Source organism: Equus przewalskii, chromosome 10 (genome assembly GCF_037783145.1).
Source record: "Equus przewalskii isolate Varuska chromosome 10, EquPr2, whole genome shotgun sequence".
Classification (NCBI taxonomy): domain Eukaryota; kingdom Metazoa; phylum Chordata; class Mammalia; order Perissodactyla; family Equidae; genus Equus; species Equus przewalskii.
Window position 1 is genome coordinate 14,233,683 of NC_091840.1, and position 21,105 is coordinate 14,254,787.

Sequence of the window (21,105 nt, forward strand, 5' to 3'; positions counted from 1 at the left end):
TGGCAGCACAGGACTTTCAACCAGATATTCGTGGAGGCAAAAATTATCAGGTCGGTGTTAGTTATCATGTAGGTTTTATCTCGGCCTAGATCCTAACTCCACTTTACTTATAACCACAGAGTATCTTAGCACATTTTTATTAAACCTGAAAGTTTCAGGGATCCAACTGTCACATAAATTCAGGGACAATTGTGCTTGGTTTTGTACGTGTCGTAGTCCGTTTGGGCTGCTATAACAAAATACTATAAACTGGGTGGTTTATAAACGGAAATTTATTTCTCACAGTTCTGGAGGCTGGAAGTCCAAGATCAAGATGCCCTCACAGTCGGGTGCTGGTGAAGACTCTCTTCCAGGTTGCAGACTAGACTTCTCATTGCATCCTCATGCGGTAGAAGGCGCAAGCCAGCTCTCTGGGGTCTCTTTTATAAGGGCACCAGCCCCATTCATGAGGGCTCCACCCTAAAGACCTAATCCCCTCCCAAAGGCCCCAGCTCTTGACGCCATCACCTTGGGCCTTAGGTTTTCGACTTACGAATTTTGGGGAGACAAAAACATTCAAACCATAGCAACAGGAGTCTCCCAAAAGTTATTTATTCCTTTGGAAAGGATGTCACTAAGGGCCACACTGCTTGTGGTATTTGAGCCAATAACGCCATCCACCCACACCAGTCTGCCTTTACAGTGTCTATTCATGGCGCTTCTAAGTATAGGTACGAGCATCCACTTATTTCCTTATATCTTCCAGTGTAGTCAAACCCAAGCATTCACACATTAAATATTTTATTTATATTATTTTTTTATAAATTACTTTCCATTTGTTCCTCCTTTATATTGGGGCTTTATATTGTGGGGTTTTATTTTGGTTTTGGAATTACATATGTAGATTACTTTATGTATGAATGTCATTTCAGGAGAACAGAGAGGGCATTACGAAATATTTGGTTAAAAGGAAGGCATTGGGTCTGATCCAGTTGAAAACAACTGAGCCAGACAAGGGTATGCTTCCCAACCACCATCCCCTTCCCATTCCATGTGGCTTTGGGTCTACTTTTAAACCCTTCACAAAGAGCCGCTTACACACTAATTAGTATTCAATGTTTATTTAGTTTAGGGAAAGGCCAGCAAAGAGTTATCCAGAGCAGAGTGTAGCTCCTTTGTCCAAGATCCCCTTCAGGCATCAGCAACCCCCTCTTCATGGATCATTAGCAGCAAAGAGTACCCTCCAAAGGGTGACCGTACAACCGGGCAGGCTTGCCCAGTCCCTTGCTCCACGAAGGCCAGCTGGAGACTCTGTATGGAACTGAGAAGGACAGGGCCTCGTCAGGCAGATCGGCGAAGGCAAACAGACTTTGCCCTCCCCCTTGTCCCTGGGACTGTCTCAGAGGATGCCCTCGCTCTCTTCTGCAGCCGTTCTGGTTTTCCAAGGGCCACAGCAGGTCCCAGTTTCCGCAGTCCTCATCTCATTCCTAACAGTTCTGTCCATTCCACTCCATAAAAGTTCTTGCCTGTGTAGATTTTCCTCTGAGATTTTTCTGAGCTCATTCTCCCAGCCTCATCTTCTTGCCAGTTCAGGACTGCCAACCCACCCTTTCAAATCCTGGCTATGGACTTGATGTTTCAAGCCCAAACTTGCTTCCTAGTTTGCCCTTTCTCAAGACTCCACACCAGTTCCCCTTTGCACCACCACCCAGAACACAGACCTGACCCACCCTTGCTGGGGCCCCAGTTTCACTCTCGTTCTGTTGCCTCATAACAGCTGACCTAGCACACTCTCTCCCAAGCCCAGCCCCGACTCCAAGCTCCTGGCCTGAGCTAGAATCCAAGGCTAGATTGGTCAGGGAGAGAAGGTTGGACAGTTGCCTCAACTTTGCCTTTGTGGAAGTCGGAACCACTTACCCTGACTGTGTGTGTCTCATAGCTGCTATTGCTCTTCTCTTGGAGGCGAGGATGGCCTCTCCCACCACCGATGTGATGTGTCTTTTTCACATTTGAGAAAGAAATTAAGAGCAACCAGTGCCCAATGTCTTTACCTAAGAGCAGCCCTGTCGGGGAGGCCTAAATCAGCTATTTGGGCAGGTTCAACTGTTCATCCTGCAGTCTCCTCACCATTTCTCTTAGGGCATTTCTGGGGCTTGTGCTGAACCAAGTATTTCTGATGCTTGCTAGAGGATACAAGATTATATCCAACATATATTCAGATTATCACTCCTTTCTTTTCTTTTCATTTCATTTCTTTTTGAGGACGATTAGCCCTGAGCTAGCATTTGCTGCCAATCCTCCTCTTTTTGCTGAGGAAGACTGGCCCTGAGCTAGCATCCATGCCCATCTTCCTCTACTCTATATGTGGGACGCCTGCCACAGCATGGCAGGCCAAGCAGTGCCATGTCCACACCCGGGATCCGAACCCGCGAACCCCGGGCCACCGAAGCAGAACGTGTGAACTTAACCACTATGCCACCGGGCCGGCCCCATATCACTCCTTTCTTACACCTCCAACCCCTAACCACAAACACCTAGCTGTTTGCTACATGTAAAATAAACGAAATCTATTAGAATCCTGAATATAGTTCAATCTTTTTTCTTTGGATAATTTAGAAATAGCCTCTAGAGTATTCTGCGATGTAGTAGAAAGAGAATTCTTACAAATCTCTCCCTTCTCTCCCCTCAGGCAGCCCTTGTCCTTAAACCCCCACCCCTTCCTAATCCTTCCCCCACTCTCTCCCCCATCCATCACCCTTCCGCACAGAAATGATCGAGCCCCAACTCCCCTCATTCTCCCTCTCTGTGTCTTGCAAATTTCACAGGCCTTTGGTGTCAAGAGGATATTGATGGCCTTTCTCCTCTACCCAGCTACTGCTGCTTCTGCAGAGCAGCCGGTGGGCTCCAGAAACTCAATACCTCCCAGCTTTCCCGGGGAGATGGGAAGAGTGAGTCTGGTTTCAAAGACGGGGGGAGGTTCCCCTTGGAGCTGCTGCTGGTTTCTCCTAGTGTATTTAAAATCAAACGTCTCTTGCCTTGATGAGGATTAATTTTCTTCCAAAACTCTCTCCTGTCTGGACTACATAAGAAATTTGTATTCCTTCTATTAGCACAGCTTTGACTGGTTCCCATAAACTAATCTCTTAAGCCCGAGCCTCGTGAGCATGCGCATTTTCCTTGCCTATAGTTGCATGACAAAGCATCCTACCTCGGCTCACAATGATTGCTGGCAGGCCCAAATCGCCAGGAAGTTTCTCCCTCGACCACAGGTCTGGTGCCTTGGGGATGGCAGCAAGATAAAAGTTCAGTTCACGCAGCCTCATCACAATTACAATTATTATTCATGTCTCTGTGCCCTACCCCCAGGCTGGGAGAGCCAGAGGAAGTGATGTTTGCAAATTCTTTAAAAATTGAGTCAGCAAATGTCTGACCTAAATAGTAAATCTCTAATAAGTAGAACTTCAGTTACAAAACAACATCAATAACAACAACGAATCTCTATTTCCTGGCCAGGTTTTACTATCGAGGTTAGGCCAGATAACCAAACTTACTGTACACACTTTATGGTGTTGCTCCTGGAATACATACACATCAGGAATACCCTAACGTTCCTATTTCCAGGTCATCATTTTCAAGTCAAAATCAGAACTCCTGTCATGAAAGCCAGTGACTGCCCTTTTGAGTGTTTTTGTAAAACTGAGCAAAGAATATCCGAACAGAAATGTTTAGATACGGGGCCGCCAGGCCATTTCGGCTGAAGGAAATTATAGAAAACTGTATCTAAAAACCCAATTTTTAAGGCCATGAAATTTTTCCATTTGGTAATTTCTTTAGCTCATGACTCTTGATCAATTCTATTTTTATGTCAGGTGTTAATTAAGCAGCCCTACTCCTGGATTTAGAAGATAATTAGTAAACATTCGATCAATCATTAGTTAAAAAAACAAAGACAGGGGCCGGCCCCGTTGCCGAGTGGTTAAGTTCTTCGCGCACTCTGCTTCTGCAGCCCAGGGTTTCGCTGGTTTGGATCCTGAGCGCGGACATGGCACCGCTCATCAAGCCACGCTGAGGCGGCGTCCCACATGCCACAACTAGAAGGACCCACAACTAAGAATATACAACTATGTACTGGGGGGCTTTGAGGAGAATAAGGAAAACAAAAAACAAAAAACAAAAACCAAAGACCATTGCAGGGAATTGATAGTACAAAGGGCAAGCAGAATTGTGATCCATCTGGCTTGGGTTTGTTTGGGGTTTTTTCAGAGTCCAGTCCCAATCACAGTGTGCATACAGTCCGCAGGAAAACTGTCTTTAGGGGTCACCTGCACGTCTGCCCTTTGCCTTGGAAGGTGCAGCCCGAGTCCATGACGCAAGGAACTGTCTGTCAGCCCAGGCTTCCCAGATCAAAAGCCTGGGACTCGTGCCTTAATTACAAAATGCCTCATCCATTCTTCCCATCGTCCTTTACTGCTCCCCCTCCTTTGATCAGATAACCCTTTAATTAAAAGGCTGGTGAAGAAATGAAAACACGTCACAAAAAGTCAAATGTTTCACTTTCTGAGTTTACGGCTTAAGTTTTGGGGAACTTTGGATAATGAGTTCCAAATTTGTATCAAGTTTTCATCCAGCAAAACAGCTGGACCTCATTCTTGCTGTTGACTGAACTTGGTCAAAAAATACATAGGACTCAGGTCAGCCTAGGACCCAGACGTAAGAATATTTCTAAGCTAGAGCAGTGGGTCCCAATCTTCTCCCTACTTCTCTCCCCCCATGTAACCGACGGTATCCCCATGATGCCATCCCGCCTGCTGGCTGCTTCTCCAACAGGCCAAACTGCCCCAGTGCTCCAGCCCAAAGCACCCTCCCCCGCGCCTTTCCTGCTGCAGGACCCCCCTTCCAGAGATGCTGAAAATGCCAAGATTTGCCTCTCAGCCTCCTTGGGGCTGGAGTGTGGGCATGTGGCCTGATCCTGGCCAACAAGACCTATAGGAAAGCTTTTGGGAAAGATTTTCCCCTAACGCAGAGACTCATGGGAGGAAATGCCTTTCTTGGCTAGATGTGTGCATGTCTGTGATGCCTGGAACTGCTCCACCATCTGTCTTTTGACCATGAGGAAGGGATGACGCTGACAAGCTGAGCACGGCCAAATGGAAAGAGGGAAAGTTAGAAAGCACCCTGGTTCTCAATGTCATGGTTGAACCACTGCATCTACCCCAGAGCCCACCCCTCTGCCTTTGAACCTCCCATCATGTGAGGTAATAAATATTGTTATTGCTTAAGCTAGTGGTTCTCAAACTTCTGATCTCAGGAAACCCTTTCAGCTCTTAAAAGTTATTGAGGACCCCAGAGATCTTTTGTCTGTGTGTTATATCTCAGTATTTACCACCTTAGACACTGAAACAGAGAAAAAGTTTAAATATTTATGCATTAATTATTTTCAAATAAAAATAATAAATCCAGGGGCCAGCCCAGTGGCGCAGCAGTTAAGTTTGCACTTTCCGCTTCAGCGGCCCAGGGTTTGCCAGTTCGGATCCCAGGAGCGGACATGGCACCACTTGTCAAGCCACACTGTGTCAGACGTCCCACATATAAAAAAAAAGAGAGGAAGACGGGCAAGGATGTTAGCTCAGGGCTAATCTTCCTCAAAAAAAAAAAAAACAGAGTGAAATAAAAATAATAAACCCATTTCATGTTAATATAAACCACACTGTTTTATGAAAAATAATTGTATGGCTTGCCAAGCAGCACCATGTCCGCACCTGGGATCCGAACCTGAGAACCCTGGGCCGCCAAAACAGAATGTGTGAACTTAACCATTGCACCACAGGGCTGGCACAAAATAATTGTATTTTGCAAAAGAAAAAAATAGAAGAATGGTTGTTTTACCTTTTCACAAGCATCTTTAATGTCTGAGTTAATGGGAGACAGCTGGATTGCCAGACCTGCTCCTGCCCTTGATCTGTGGTGGTATCACACATTGTACAGCCACTGGAACACTCCTACTTTACACTTACAAAAGAATGACAGTGGTCTTGGGATTATTATGAAAATACTTTAACCTCTTGGGTGCCTTGAAAGGGTTCCTAGGAACCCACCCAGGGGTTCCACAGATCTCACTTTGAGAAAGGGTTGTCTAAGTCATTCTTCATTGGATATTCTACTACCTGGAGCAAAAATTCTGTAACTGATACACCTCCTCCGGGTGGGTGAGCCTGCCGTGTCATATGTCATGCCTTCCCATTCTCCATCCACCCCCCCCCCCATCACCAATGCTCCTTCCTTAGATTTTTACATGTGTCTCTCACTTCATTGAAGTCTCCATTAAAAATTTCACCTCCTCAGAGGAACCATCTTGAACCACCTGGTAACTGTTTCCTCATGTAGCATTTATTGCTACTCTACGCTTACGTATATATTTTTTACCAGTTTATTGTTTAAGAATGTAAGTTCATGTGGGCAGGTTTTTTGTTCTGTTCACCAGTGTGGGCACTCAGTAAATGCTTGTTAAACGAATAAGTGAATAAATGAATGTGAGTGATGATGTAAGGATAACTTAGAATACACTCAATTTATATTCAAAATAAGTCATTTTCAGGGCCGGCCCCGTGGCCGAGTGGTTAAGTTCGCACGCTCCACTCTGGCGGCCCAGGATTTCATCAGTTTGGATCCTGGGCACGGACATGGCACCACTCATCAGGCCATGCTGAGGCGGCATCCCACATAGCACAACCAGAGACATTCACAACTAGGATCTACAACGATGTACTGGGGGGCTTTGGGGAGAAGAAGAAAAAAAATAAAAACTAAAATAAAAAAAGAAGATTGGCAACAGTTGTTAGCTCAGGTGCCAATCTTTAAAAAAAAAAAAATAAGTCATTTTCCAGAAAGTAGAATGGTGGTTGCCAGAGGCTGGCTGGAGGGGGAATGGGAAGTTAATGTTTAATAAATATTGAGTTTCAGTTGGGGAAAATGAAAAAGTTCTGGAGATGGATGGTGGTGATGGCTGCACAACAATGTGAATGTACTTAATGCCATAGAACCGTACACTTAAAAATGGTTAAATTGGTAAATTTTATGGTATGTGTATTTTATGACAATAAAAAATGAGTTATTTGCAGACATTGGTACTTTAACCATTACAAGGAACAAACGACTATGACGTGGCTCACATCGGAGGAAGCTATCCATCTACTGAAACATTGATTATTTTCATCATAACAAAGCTCTGGTCCAGCTGATGGTTGGATTCATTTGCAAAAGTTTTTATTCACAGTCACTTATTCTTCTTGACAACTGAGTCAGCCACAGAGCGATGGATCATTTATTTGCACGAGAGCAGGAGGAAAACAGTGTGGACTATGCACTGGGCTGTTTCATAGTATCACAGAAACAGACTTGCAGGTCAGGACTCACTTCACGCACACACACTCGCGCACACGCACACACACACACGGGGTATCAGGAAACAGCCTGTCCATTTTGGCTACAGAGGCGAGGATTTCAGTTTCCTTGGCTTCTGAGCTGTTCTTGGAGCGGGGCCATCTGGGGAAACTGAACAGGTCCATGGGTCCTTCGAACTTGGGCTGGGTCCACCAAGGACACAAAAAACAGAGCCTCCATCCCTCTCCCCCAAGTGGGCAGACAAAAGTGCCGTTGATGTTGAAGCTGTGGAAAGCTTCGGAAGGCCCCGTGGGAGGAAGCTTGGCATGAGCAGGCCATCAGCTCTGACCCTGGAAGGGAACACCAGGCTGGGGTAAGATCCAGGCTTCTGCTCAGCCCGGACTGCTGACACCCTGAGCTTTCTCAGCGTGTGAGCAAGCGAGAGAGGCAGCCTGTCCCGGGCTCCGCCTGGTCGGCTGCCCTGATGTCTGAGGAATTCTCTCAAAAGAACACTACCAGTGGAAAAATGCTCTGGATAGAATGTTAAATGAAAAAGTCAAGATAAAAAGAGTATATGTATATATATAACATACATGTGTATATATATATAAATATATATAAAACAATATAAACATATATCTCATCTACGTTTAAAAAAATTTTTTTTAAAGCATGCATTGAAACACAGGACCAGGAGGAAATACATCACAATATTATGACTGATGTCCTCTGGGTGGTTGGATAACAGGCAATTGTTTATCTCTTATTTGCATTTCTCTGTGGTTTTAAATTTTCCTACAGCTAGAACGTGTTATTTGATACTCATAAACACATTCTGAACTCCACCAACCCAGTAGCCCCTCGGGGTAGGGGAAGGTGTGGGCTACGGAAAAACTGGCTGGGGAAGGCTCTTGGAAATATCTGGCAGTTGCAATAAGCTTGCTGCCAAGGGAAAGAGGGGAAGCGTCTGGAAGGCCAGAGCCAGAGGACACCCCTTGCCTTAGAGTTTCTCAAAGTTACTCCGATTTCCCTGATTGTGGGCCTACTTAGCAAGAAACATCTGCAAGTAGCAGATGTTATTTTTCCCAGGAAAATGTAGTCCAAACTCCCAAAGTAGAATCAGCTTCTCGCCTCTGCTCCCTGCCCCACATCCCTCACCTGCCATTCCAGGACGACCGTCCACAAAGGGCTTCCTAGTGGCCGAGATCTCAGCTCTCCATCTTCAGACACTTCTGAGCGTGTGACCCAAGTTGCAGGGGGACCTAGCTGTTTCCCAGCCCCACCCTGCCTCTGCTTTGAGGTCCCCCCAACCCCCGCCTCCTCGGCCGTGTTGGGACCACGTCGCTAACACCAGCTGCCACTGTGGAAAATGACTTAGACAGTTTGTCCTTCGGAAACATTTGGCACGTTCCTTGGAAGGAAAAACTTAGCTCATCCCAAGAAACAGGAGAGAGTTGGGGATGGCACAGTAATCTCTGGATTCTGCAGAAATCTATTTCTTGGCCTTTTTATTTTTTTTTTTTTTTTACTATTATTATATTTTTGTAGCCCCCAGTTTCCCGAAGAATGGATTTTCTTCACATAAACGCTATGGCGAAGCCATAGCCACCTCGGAATAGTAGACTCATGCCCTCTGCATAACTTAGTTTCAAGTTGCTTTCTTAGAATTCTCATCTGGTGGCGGGGCCGGCTGGATGGAGCCTTAGAAAGCAGCACTGAGAACGTCCCAGTTGCTTCGGGAGATGGTCTAATAGTTAGAACACAGTGAGCGGATGCAGGGCAGTTGGACCGGGTGAGTGCTGCCGTTTGTCTCTGTGGGGCTGCCCCACCCCAGCTACGGCCACCAACAGCACGGCGCCGACCACGTGAAGCTGGGCAGTTCTTCCCGCCCTCCTCACACCACCAGCACCTCCACCATTCTCCCTGGCCTCCCCGCCGGCCACCACAAGATGGTCACTCTGTCCTCATGGGGGTTCCCTACTCCCATCTCCCCTCCTTTCCTCTGTCATCCCAGTGGGGGCATGTGAAATCGCTGGTGGTCTTTTTAGCTGTCTTTCACATTGAAGTGACATGAACCCAGTGAGTCACAGTCTACTGTTGCCTGAATTCTGTCCCCAAAATTCATAGGACCAAGGCCTAACCTCCAGTGCCTCAGAATGTAACCATATTTGGAGATAGGCTCTTTAAAGAAGTGATTAAGTTAAAATGAAGCCTTTAGGGTGGGACCCTGATCCAACAGCCTGGTGTCCTTAGAAGAAGACGAAGAGACTCGGGGGGCACACGCGTGGCAGGACCATGTGAAGAAGAAGCCAGAGGGCCACTGTCTCCAAGCCGAGGAGAGACGCCTGAGAGGAACCCAACCCTGTCAGCGCCTGGCTGTTGGACTTCCAGCTTCCAGAACTGTGGGAAAATAAATTTCTGTTGTTTAAGCCTCCCAGTCTGTGGGATTTTGTTACGGCAGCCCCAGCTAACGCACAATCCTTCGCAGGCCCAGTCATCCCTGGACTCCGTCTTGGGACAGCACACACACACACACACACACGCACGCACAAACACACACACACACACACACACACACACACACACACAACCACGACAGTCCGGCGTCACAATCTCAACTGGGTGGTCTGTTGAGGTGGAGGGGCTGACTAAAGACCCATGGAGGGAAAGCCCCTTCCAGCCCAGGAGAAGTTCAGGCCCTCTCTGATTCCCTGCTTGGGACAGGGCGAGAGGGACAACCACCCCAACCCTGTCCTCGGGTCTCCCCTCAGAGATGAACCCAACCATGTGGGTGCGAGGAAGGAGGGAGAGAAGGTTCCTCTGCCTCCTTTCATCCCCCTCTCCCACTCGGCTCCTTCCAGCCCTGTCCCTCCAGGTCACAAAGGAAAATTCCCAGGGGCTCAGCCCCTGTGCTTCCTGCAGGCCCCATTCATTCCGGGGGCTGCAGTTCATGCCGTTGGCACCAAGGCCCTGGGCGACTCAACACACTGATCACCTGGGCCCCTGGCGACCGCCAAACGGAGACGGCAGCTGTTTCCTGCCGCCGTTTGAGAGATCAGGGTGCGTGCCCGGCACATACGTGGAGGAGAATGGGAGCGGGGAGCGGAAGGGGTTTCACATCTTTTCTCACAGCATCTTTATGACCCTGAGATGGGAGAGCTGCCTGGGGCCCGTGAGCAGAGCTGCCCCCTAGTGGCTTCTAGGGGCCATGCAGGCTTCTCCAGGAAGTCACTATAGGAATTCAAGTTTCTTAAAAAACAAAACAAAAACAAAACTTTTTTAGAATATTAAATGTTGGAGGGACCGCTTATTTTCCTCTTTTATTCCTCTTTTCCTCTACCTCTGAGAAGGAGAGGAAGGAGACAGGAAAGGAGAGAAAGAAGCAAGATGGGAAGGACGCGGGAGAGACGGAGGGACTTTTAAACCTATTTAGTAAACGTGAGACAAAGTTAAACGTTCCCTTCAAAGGACCATAAAGCCATTTGCTCTTTGCAACCTCAAGCCTGGCCCGTTTTAGCAAACTAGCTAGGAATCCAGCCTGGTAACTGTGCCAAATATTTTACCAGGATAGATAAATTTATTTAATCCGTATATAAACTCTAAGCAGAGGTACTTTATTATTATTGTTGTTGTTAATTATTACTATTATTATCATCTCCATACAAATGGGGAAACTGGAGTACAGAGAGGTTAAGTGACTCACCCAGGGGTCACAGAGCTATCGATAAGGAAGTCTGAAGTCTGGCTCTGTGTCCGGATCCAGCAGTAGGACCACATGTTAACCCCTGTGCTGAGCCAGCCAACACAGAGCTTAAAGGTTCTTGGGATACTCCTGTCTGCTGGCTTCACCATAGGTTCAGTCCTTTTTTTTTTTTTTTCAGGATGATCAGCCCTGAGGTAACATCTGCTGCCAATACTCCTCTTTCTTTGCTGAGGAAGACTGGCCCTGAGCTAACATCCATGCCCATCCTCCTCTACTTTATATGTGGGACGCCTGCCACAGCATGGCTTGACAAATGGTGCCATGTCCGCACCTAGGATCCAAACCAGTGAACCCAGGGCCACAGAAGCCGGACATGCACACTTAACTGCTGCGCCACCAGGCCGGCCCCAGTTCAGTCAGTCCTTTCTGTCTCAGGTCCCTCCTCCAGCTCTGACACTGTCCAGCCCATGACATACAGAGGGGAGGCATGGGATGATTTTTACTTCTCACAGCCCAATAAGCTCTTTAGTGACCCTGACGCTTTGGGCAAAAGAAGAATAGTTGTAAATGTAATGAAAGAAAGGTCAGGGAAATTTATCTCTTAATGGTCAGAAAAGCCAGTTATTTCCAAAGATTGCAAACCACCCTCTGAGCTCCTTTGTCCCAAGTCATTTAAAAGAGCCCGCCAAAAAAATCCCCACAAAATTCATTAATTCAACAAATGTACAGTCATGCACTACATAACGAGGTTTCAGTCAATGACGGGTTGTATATATGCTAGTGGTCCCATAAGATTAGTCCCATATAGCCCAGATGTGTAGTAGGCTATCCCATCTAGGTTTGTGTAGGTACTGTAGGGGAGGACGAAATTTTCCTCTACCCTTCTAGGTTCTTCTGGCTGGTCTGAGAACTAAATTGACAAGAGATGGATTAAGAAGAGAAAAACAAAAGTTTAATAACACGTATAGAGGGCCGGCCCGCTGGTGCAGTGGTTAAGTTTGCACATTCCACTTCTCATCAGCCCAGGGTTTGCCAGTTCAGATCCTGGGTGCAGACATGACGCCACTTGGCAAAAGCCATGCTGTGGTAGGCGTCCCATGTATAAAGTAGAGGATGATGGGTGTGGATGTTAGCTCAGGGCCAGTCTTCCTCAGCAAAAAGAGGAGGATTGGCAGTAGTTGGCTCAGGGCTAATCTTCCTCAAAAAAATAAAATAAAATAACACGTATACATGGGAGAAACCCAGGAAACCAAGTAACTTGCTAAAATGGCTGAAGCTCTCACCTTAAGTATCTTCCTCAGCTAAAGACAAAAGAAGATGCTGGGGGTGGGGAGAGTCAGCGACGTCAAGGCAAGGAAGGCAATTCACAGGTAGGTGAAAAGGAGCAAAAGTTTGGCAAACAAGTGTTCATTTGGCTACACAGAAACAGAAGAACACAGAGAGGAGCCCAACACACAGGCTTTTCTCGGTTCCTCCCTGGGTACCACCTGGTCCATGTGATGCTAAGGTGATAGCTCGCTTCCTGAGACAGGTTTTTTATTAATGTGAATTCTTTTAGGCAGTTTACTGGGGAAGTAATAAGAAAAACTTTCTGAGTCTTTTATTTCTTAAAAACGATCAGTCTAAACTAATCTTCATGTTAAAGAGACACATTTTGGGGTGGAAAATTTTGTTCCCCTTCAGCACACTCTGTGATGTTTGAACAACGATGAAATCACCTAAGAACGTATTTCTCAGAACGGATCCCTGTCATTAAGCGACGCATGACTGTATTTTCTATCTAACAAACATGAGTTCCTGCTGTGTTCCAGGCACTATTCTAAACTCCAGGGATACAGCAGGCAACAGACAAAGGTCTACCCTCCTGGGTCAAGCATCCAAGAGGAGACAGCCAGGATTTAGATAAAGAAATAAAGAAAGAGGAAAATAAATAATGAGATAATTTCAGACAGTGATGAGTAACACGGCTGAAATAGAGCCGGGTCACGGGATGGAGAGGATCTCAGGGCCAGGACCACCCTAACCAGAGAGGTCAGGGAAATCCTCTTGGAGAAATAACATTTGAGCTGAGGCCCAGGTGATAAGAAAGAGCTTGAGAAGAGCCGACCGTGTCAAGATCTGGGAAAATATTTTGGGAAGAGAGAGATTAGCGTGTGAAGATGTTGACCCCAAATGAGCTCACGTGTTCCAGTGTCAGAGAGAAGAGGGAGAGGTGGAGCTGGACGAGAGAGCAGGCAGGTCAGCAGGGCCAGAGCGAGCGAGGGCTTAGGGGGTTTGTTCTCCTGGCAGGGGATGCTGTTGGAAGATTTCTTTAGCAGGAATGAGACGTAATCAGACTTAAGTTTTACAAAAATCACTCTGGTTGCATCTGGAGGGCACAAGAGGCTCAGAGAAGCCAGTTAGGTAGCTCTTGTGGTCCAGGCAAGATACGACAGCGGCTTGGGTCAGGGTGGTGTCAGTGGAGGTGGCGAGAAGTGGTCGGATTCAGGATGAATCGTGGAGGTAACTCAGCAGGACTGGCTAATGAATCAGATGAGGAGAGAGAAGAAAAGAATGTTCTCTGTGTTTTCGACCTGAGCAGCTGTGTGAATGGCGGTGTCATTTCCTGAAATGCAGAAGGCTGAAGAGAAGCAGCTTGATGAGGAAGTCAAGAGTTCTGTTTTGGACATGTTTAGTTGCCCTTTAGATATCCAAGTAGAAATGAGTTGCCAGTGGAGTCTGAGTTTCAAGAGAAAGGCAAGTAGTGACTTGGAAGTCATCGGCCTGGAGATATATCTAGAGCCATGAGACTGAATGAGATTATCTGGGGAGAGAGCATGGATGGAAAAGAGAAGAAGGCTGAGGAGAGACCCTGGCATCCTTCATCAATAGCCAGTGGTCTGGTGGCATTGGAGGAGCAGCCCCTCAGGTCGGGTGTGATCATAACTCAGGCATAGAAGCCTAGAGAAGAAAACGTTTTAATCAGGTGATGATTAACTGAGCCAGATGCTGCTGAGAGACCAAGTAAGACGGGAGTAGGACACTCGACCATTGGATGTGACATGATGGAGGGCATTGCTGTCCTTGAAAGAGCCGTTCCAGAAGAATGGAGCTGGAGGCCAGATTGCAGTGTGCTGAAAAGAGAAGGAGAGGGGAGGAAGCGGGCACAGTGAGAAAGGCTATAGGAAATGTTGTGTCAAAGTCTCTGCCACTTCTTGGACTCCCTAGACGCTGACACCTCTCTCATGCAGAAGCGAAGGGAGCGGGTCTGCATTTGCTATTTACCATACTTTACAATCCCAGGAACTCAGTTTTCTATTACAACACTGATCACTAGGAAGATTTACAGATGGCTTAATTTAAGTTCAGTATAATCACGGGGAAAATACCAACGGTCTTAGCCTGGATTCCCCAGAAAGCACAGCCTGAGGCAAACGCTTATGTGCTACCAACTTATCAGAGAATGCAATTGCAGGGAGCAGGAGCGAGGGGCCACGGCAGGGAGGCTGGGAAGGAGGGAGAGGCGCTACCAGGAGGAAGATGCCTTATTAAACCAGCCGCAGCTAAATCGTTCGAGTCTACACAGAAATGATCACTGCGTTGGTGGCTGGAAAAGTGACAGATGAGATCTCAAGTAGTGCATAAGAGGTTTCTGATATGTCATCTGAATAATAATCTCAACTGTCATTTTAAAGAATATAATAAGCAGAAATGTCAGTAAGACCTTATGTCTTTAAGAGAACAGCTGAACCAAGAGAAGTGTTCATGGATGTTTACAGCAGCACTGTTTGTAAGAGGGGGGAAAAATAACAGAAAATCAAGAAGAAAAACTGGGAAAAATCTCATTCAAACAAAATAGGTACTGGTGGGGCCTGCCGGTGGCATAGTGGTTAAGTTCATGTGCTCTGCTTCAGTGGCCCGGGATTCATGGGTTTGGATCCTGGGCCCAGACTTACACCACTCATCAAGCCATGCTGTGGTGGCATCCCACATACAAAGTGGAGGATAGACTGGCTCAGATGTTAGCTCAGGGCCAATCTTCCTCAAGCAAAATGAGGAAGATTGGCAACAGATGTTAGCTCAGGGCTAATCTTCCTCACAAAAAACCCTCCCCCAAAAACCTGAGTACTGTTATTAAATGATGATATTTAATACAATAAAAATCTGTGCTTTCATTAAAAGGGATGATGGGGGACAGTGGGGAAGGACAAGAAGGAAGGATTACAAAGAGACAGCAGGAAAGTTTTGGAGGTGACAGATATGTTCACTATTTGATATTGGAGAGTTTCATGGGTGTATACATATCTAAAAACTGATCAAAGTATACACTTCAAATATGTGAAGTTTACTATATGTCAATTATACTTCAACAAAGCTGTCAACAATGGGGGGATGGGGAGATGGTTAAAGGGTATAAAGTTTCAGTTATAAGATAAATAAGTTCTGGAGCTCTAGTGTATGGCGTGGTGACTATAGTTAACAATGATGGCTATACATTTGAAGTTTCTTAGGAGAGTAGACAGTAAACGTTTTCACCACACACGCAAGGGGACTACATAAGGTGATGGATACGTTAATTAGCTTGATTGTGGTAATCATTTCACAATGTATACATATATCAAAGCATCATGTTGTTTTTACTTGTCATTATACCTCAATAAACCTGGAGAAAAAGAAAAAATAATAAAAATCGTAAAAAATTTAGAAACCTGGAAACAACCAATCAGTGGGGGAATGGTTAATAAACGATGGTGTTTAATACATTGCAAATCCATGCATCCATTAAAAAGAAGTAAGTAGACCTGTACAAGGAGATGTGGAGACATCCCGAAGGCATTAAATGAAAAAAGCAAAGTGCAGATCAGTGTGGCCCATCCGGTCTCTTTAGCACACATTTTGGGACAGATTTACATATGTAGGCATGTTAGGATGTTTTGGGATGCAAAATAACAGAAAACTAAGACTCTAAATGGCTTAAACAATAGAATCTTCTTACCTAATCTCTTATAAGACCAAAAGTGGAGTGGGTTTCAGGCGAGGTGTAATCATTCCAGGTGTAATCAACTCTCTTCCCCAGGGCAGTTCCACCTCTTCTTCCCAGCTCCCCACAACATCCACCTTCCTCAATAAACTGCTCATTCCTCAGGCAAATCCAGGGGTAGAGGAGAGAGCATCCCCATAACTTCTCTTCTCAGCCCATACCAGGTAACCCTTTAGAAAAGGGAGTCATGCCACAGAAACACAAAGTCTTCTTGGAATGAAAGAGGAAAAAAATACCTCTCTTTGTTTTTGAGTCTCCCACAGCAGTGAGAACCCCACAGAAACAGCTCGATAGGTTATGTCCACATTAGTAGACGGCAGAGAGCATCCAGAGTCCTGGTTCTCTGTACAGGTTCTTTCCTGGGTGGATCGATGCAGTTACCTCACCCGTTTGCCTGTGTATGGCTCCAAGCGTTCTCTTGCCCACAGTGATGGGAAACACTATAGGACATAAATTTGGAAAACAACCAGGTGACTCAGAGCTTCCAGGTGCATTTGAAAGAAGGAAACGAGAACAGTTCTCAGCGGTTCTCCTAGTTTAAATTCACCTTGAGTAGCAGAGCTGGATGATGTTATAAACCCCAGGATTCCCAGGAAATCATTTTGACAGTTTACCAATTCTAGGAGAAGCAGAGAATTTATAAACATGCACACTTCATCATGATACCATTCCCAAAGACATGGCATCTAACGCAACTCTACCAAGTTGTGCTGTGACGACTACGACAAGGAGTTTGAAAATGCTTTTGACAGAAAGAGCACTTGAATGTAGTGTCGGCCACTGTTTTCCTCAACGTAAAATCCGGCCATAAACATTCACAAATAGCATGGGAACTTAAAATCCAGGAAGGAAAGGAGTGAGCGTTATCCCATGGGAAGGAACATGACTTTCTTACAAAGACACGTGTTCTCTGTTCACGCGTATCCCATCCAGCTCCTACCTGGCAACGGAGTGTACTCAGAACGACTTCAAGTAGGGAATGACTTGCCTGAATAGATCAGCAAACATTCCATAGTAATTGGGGTTTAGCAAACTTATTTCAACAGGATGATGCATCTCAAAAACCAGAGAAGCACAGAAATGATTAAATGTTCCATTTCAAGATCTGAGGGGAAAAAATGGTCCAGGCCAAAAATGGGCTGTAAAGTTCAAAATAAGAAAAGGACTCTCTTCTCTCTTTGGGGAGAGGACAAAAAGTTGTCTCTCAAGAAGGACTTGACCAGATCACATTTGTTACTTGGCGAATTTTCTACAGGCCAAGTCTGACCTCTAGCCTTGGAGGCTCAGAAACCCAGTGTTCCCAGCTCAAAGAGCTTTCATCACAACGCTAGTGTATATAACCAGAATGCCCATTTATTCGTCACTAATGAGAAATCTGTCACCCAAGAAACGACGTGATCAACCCTTCCTCCTGGTAGGCAGACATACGTGATGTAAGAAAAACTATTGAAAACTTGAAAATAGGTAAAAGAAATTACTGGGTTTTCTCTCAGTGCAGTGCTGAACTTGACTTTCCACTCTCTGGGCTGTTTCAAAATTCTCTAGGAGCAGAGATCATTTTATCGTTTTTTGTCCACTAGTGATGCAAATAACACCTCTCTGGCAAAACAGATAACCTCAAGACATTACGGTCCGTGGCCCTGGTGAATGTTAACCAATTTTGTATCTAGCTAGCAATTTTATTCTTGTATAAATCCCTTTGAACTAGTTCTAACATCTTATTGGTTCCCTTATTAATTATAAGTTGAATAAATTCTTTTGTACGTGTATTTTTTGTACACAAGAGAGTCATCTTTAAAAAATTAAGGTGAAATTCACATAACATAAAATTAACTATTTTAAGGTGAAAAATTCAGTGGAATTTAGTGCATTCACCATATTGTACAACCACTATATGTATCTAGTTCCAAAATATTTTTATCACCCCAAAATAAAACCTGTTATCCATTGAATAGTTACCTTCATTCCCTCCTCTCCCCAGTGTCTGGTAACCACCAATCTGCTTTCTTTCTCTCAGATTCACCTATTCTGGATATTTCATAAAGGGGAATCATACCATACGCCATCTTTTGTGTCTGACTTCTTTTCATTTGGCATGTTTCAAGGTTCATCCTCATTGTAGCATATAATGGCATTCCTCGTTTTCCTTTTCATGGCTAAATACTATTCTATTCTGTGGATATACCACAATTTATGTATCCATTCATCCTCTGATGGCCATTTGGGTAGTTTCCACCTTTTGGCTATTTCGGAAAGTGCTGCTACGAACATTTGTGTACAAGTATTGGCTTGAACACTGTTTTCAGTTCCTTGGGCATACAGCTAGGAGCGGAATTGCTGGGTTATATGTTTGTGTTTAAGTTTTTGAGGATCCGCTAAGCTGTTTTCCATGTGACTGAACCATTTCACATTCAATTTTACCTCTTTGAAAATAATACTTAGTAAGTTACCAATTAATACTTGGCAAATTATCGTGAACTTAATGGTAAGTGAAATGATCATCAGAAGTTTGCATGGGGTCCTATTGAGGTGAGCTCATTCTATGATTTTAGGCTACTTTTGCATGCGGCCTCCATTTTATGAGAGAAGTATTTCCATGAAGGAGATCCTAGGTTTGGGCTGTACTCCCTGTATGCATTTCCATGGTAGGATGGCCGTGCCTCAAAGGCCAAAACACTTGGATTCCATTAGCTAAGGATCCCACCACACCAGTACTGCACGTTTCTGTGACCCTCATTTTTCTAGCTTTCATGGCTAACTCCTTGATTGACATGTTCTTTCTTTAGTTATATATCTTAGAGCTTGTCAAGTTAAAGTTATCTGGTTAATCTTCAAAGTCCATACATCACATAACTATGTGCCAGGCACTATTCCAGATGTTGGGAATTTAGTTGTCAACTAGTCATAAAAGTTGCCCTCTGGAAGCTTACCTTCTTGTAGTCAGATTTTGCCAGCCAGGGAGCTGTTCCATATCTGCTTATCCACTCGGATCCAGAATATGCTGCTATTATAGCCTAAATCTTAGAGGAAGAACTTATTTCCAAACTCTTACTGTAATCTTTAAGTACTAACAGCAGAAGAAAATCACATTATCCTTCTCTTTCAAGATTTGCATTCTAAGAGGTGGAGGAAATGTGGCTTATACAGCATTTGCATTAAGTGGGAACACTGCATGAAATATCTGCCCCGCATTCCACACACGGCGGAAATTGACGTGGCAGCATCAGGAAGCCAGCTGGTTAGTATGCTGTCGGGAGGCCTTACGTTGTGCGTTCAGCAGTAGCAGACATGAGGAGCATTTTAAGAATGTGTTATTCCTTCCCAGCATTATCTTTGCTCTTTCTTGAAGGTTAGTTCTTTTAAACTTATCTAATTCTTCAAATCCTCAAAAATTTTAAATGAAGATAATACTAAAATCTCGATCAAGAGGCCAGCCCTGTGGCCGAGTGGTTAAGTTCTCACACTCTGCTCCGGCGGCCCATGGTTTTGCCGGTTAGAATCCTGGGCACGGACATGGCACCGCTCATCAGGCCATGCTCTGGCGGTGTCCCACATACCACAACTAGAAGGACACACAACTAAAATATACAGCTATGTACTGGGGGGCTTTGGGAGAAAAATGAAAAATAAAATTGTTATTAAAAAAAATCTTGATCAAGTAAAATTAGTTTATATCATATTGCTTTAACCTTTTTATTTTCTGCACTTGCCAGTGACATTTAACCACTTAAAAAAGGCATTATGAAACCAGAAAGTTTTCTTTCACAGTTCAGAAAAACGTCCAAAGTCCAAATTAATATATGAAATTGAACAGGGTACTAAATTTAGAAATATTAGACTTTTCTTTTTTTGTGAGGAAGATTGGCCCTGTGTTGACATCTGTTGCCAATCTTCCTCTTTTTGCTTGAGGAAGACTGTTGCTGAGCTATCATCTGTGCCAATCTTCCTCTAGTTTATGTGGGATGCCACCACAGTGTGGCTTAATGAGCAGTGCTAGGTGGGTGTCCAGGATCCGAATCTGTGAAGCCCAGGCCACCAAAACGGAGTGCACGAACTTAACCACTACACCACAGGGCTGGCCCCCATAGACTTCTTAAAGACAAAGATGACTTTTTTACTGCAGAGTTGGTACTCATTACATAGTAAATAATGCTGTATAGACGGTAACACAGAATTAAGAAAAGGTGTATCCGTGACACCCACATTCTTCCTTGTAGATAAAGCTATTCCTCTAGAGAACATTATTTCTTCAGCCTAAAGTTTCTGAAAACTTGGCTCAGACGTTTTTTGTGGATGTATAAATAATATGCATTTATCTAGCTACTTTTATGATTCATATGAATAATTCTATTTGTTCCAGTAATGCCAAATCAAATGCTATAGATTTTTTGGTTCTAAAATCCTAAGAAGTCCTTAATGGGTTTCAGATACAAGACCACCTATTAGGAAGATAGGAGTGCCTTATTTAATGCTAATTGCTCTCCTTGGGCTCATGCACATGCTATACGCTCCACATGGTCTGATAACCGATCACAATTAGTCCCTATTCCATGACTCTGGTCCCTCAGACGTAGGTGCAAGAGAACAGAAGTTCTGGTGGAACTTGTCATCATGGTTGCTGGGATGAGATTTAAGACATTAATAGCTTTGGCAGAAATCGGTCCCTCTTTGCTCTACAGCACTCCTTTGTACATAAATATCCTTTTGGTTTTAAAGATTTTATTTTTCCTTTTTCTCCCCAAAGCACCCCCAGTACCCAGCTGTGTATTTTTAGTTGTAGGTCCTTCTAATTGTGGATCCTTTCGATTTTAAAAACCAATGTATAAACTGAGCAAAGAGTACCAAGAACCTCTCTGCACAATCTTTACAATTTTCTTGGAATCTATTTTTTTTAAAGCCAATATGCAGATATACGTCAAAGAATTGAAAACAGGACTTCAGACACTTGTACACCCACGTTCATGGCAGCACTAGTCAAAACATCCAAAAGGTGGAAACAAGCCAAGTGACCATCAACAGATGA

General features: G+C 44.7%; 1 long non-coding RNA gene across 1 annotated transcript; it reads right to left on the reverse strand.

The window, feature by feature from the left end:
* Positions 1–1,084: 1,084 nt before the first annotated feature.
* LOC103548581 (uncharacterized) lies at positions 1,085–3,356 on the reverse strand. Its single transcript, XR_544299.2, has 3 exons — positions 3,188–3,356; positions 1,897–1,977; positions 1,085–1,300 (listed from the first exon to the last, which is right to left on the reverse strand). It is a non-coding gene; the product is annotated as an uncharacterized lncRNA (long non-coding RNA).
* Between the last annotated feature and the right edge of the window lie 17,749 nt (positions 3,357–21,105).